The 1,340-nt window shown below is 49.7% G+C and overlaps 1 protein-coding gene across 1 annotated transcript in view; it reads left to right on the forward strand.

Annotated features, from left to right (window-relative positions):
* The window catches only part of NFYC (nuclear transcription factor Y subunit gamma), a gene marked incomplete at its 5' end in the record, with an annotated part of 34,379 nt that overhangs the window by 938 nt on the left and 32,101 nt on the right, over nt 1-1,340 (forward strand). The gene's annotated exons all lie outside the window — the stretch shown is intronic.

A 1,340-nucleotide genomic window follows, 5' to 3' on the forward strand; every position in this document is an offset into this window, starting at 1 on the left:
ATGGAGACTCCACCATTGGGTAGTAGACTGTATTCCTGCCCAATCAGATCAAGTCAGCCAAAGTTGCCACGCCCGTCCTGGACCCTAGACTCCAGTCTTTGACTTGATCTTGCCCAAGACAGACGTTGCAAGTTTGGCTCTAGGCAGGTATTATTTCTCAATGGTGGAATTTCCACTCCCCTTCTTTAATTGGGTTTCCCTTTAAAATAATCTTTCTCCTTCCCTTCTATTAGGGGTATTGAGCCTTTTAAAATTTGCCCTTCCAAGGAAGGGGTTCCTCCCTCTGTCTCTCCCCCCCCCTCCAAATTCCCTACCGGGCCTTTCTAACGGAGGCTAACGGCTGTTAGCCTCGAAAAATTAACTCCTCACACTAAAATTACCGGTAGGAGACTAACGGCTGTTAGTCTCCAAATTCCTCAGAGCCGACTGAGCTTGCGGCTGCAGCTCCACAGGCTGTCGGAAGGTTTGGGAAGGCCCGGGAGGGGGGGGGGTGCCTTTTCATTTTCTGTCGATTCCTTCGGAAGGAGACCAACGGCCGTTGGTCTCCGGAGTCGTCTATTTTACGGAGCTTGCGTTTGCAGCTCCGTGGATGCGTGAGGCAACCGATCGCGGTTATTTCATTTGCGGAGCTGCGGAGGCAGCCCGGGGCCTGTTGTTTGTTGCTAGGCCTTCTTCTGGAGATTGGGAGCGCCTGGAGGTGCGCGCACGCGCACGTGCAGCCTCTATTCCGATCAGGCATCTAGCGAGCTGATCGGAGAGTGAGGGAACATTTTTCTTGCTGTTTTTCTCCGTTGCTTGCTCGCGTTGCAGAGACAACAGGCCGTGAGTTCGTTTCCTATTGCCTCATTGCGGGCAGAGTCGTGGGAGGTCGCCATTTGGACCTCGCGGTCCCTGGTTATAGGCCGCGGCCGCCATTTTGGGCAGCATACATTTCAGCCAGGCCTTCACTCTGATTTCCTTGGGGGGGGGGGAAACAAGTAAAATTGGTTCGTTGACTAAAAAAAAAAAAAAAAAAAAAACTTTTAACAGTATTTCCATCCCTTAATTCCAACAAGGGCTGGAGTAATCACAGGATTTTTAAATCAAGGGCAGGCCACCATTTATCTTAACGGCCGCCATTTTGTATATCCCTCCCTATATTTCTAGTGAGCACCTGTTGCTTCTCAATTATTCAGTCAACCTTCAGTCTCAGTTAACTACTTCTTCTTTGGTTTGAAGTCTCCTGGTCCTTTAATTTGTTTTTTTACAATTGGCACTGACTGGGATTCCAGACAACCCCTATAGAGTGTCTGTCCTTATCCCAGCATTTAGATACGAGTTCCAGGCGACCCCTATAGAGC

Source organism: Protobothrops mucrosquamatus, unplaced genomic scaffold, assembly GCF_001527695.2.
Source record: "Protobothrops mucrosquamatus isolate PMUCROS unplaced genomic scaffold, P.Mucros_1.0 scaffold_273, whole genome shotgun sequence".
In the NCBI taxonomy this organism is placed as follows: domain Eukaryota; kingdom Metazoa; phylum Chordata; class Lepidosauria; order Squamata; family Viperidae; genus Protobothrops; species Protobothrops mucrosquamatus.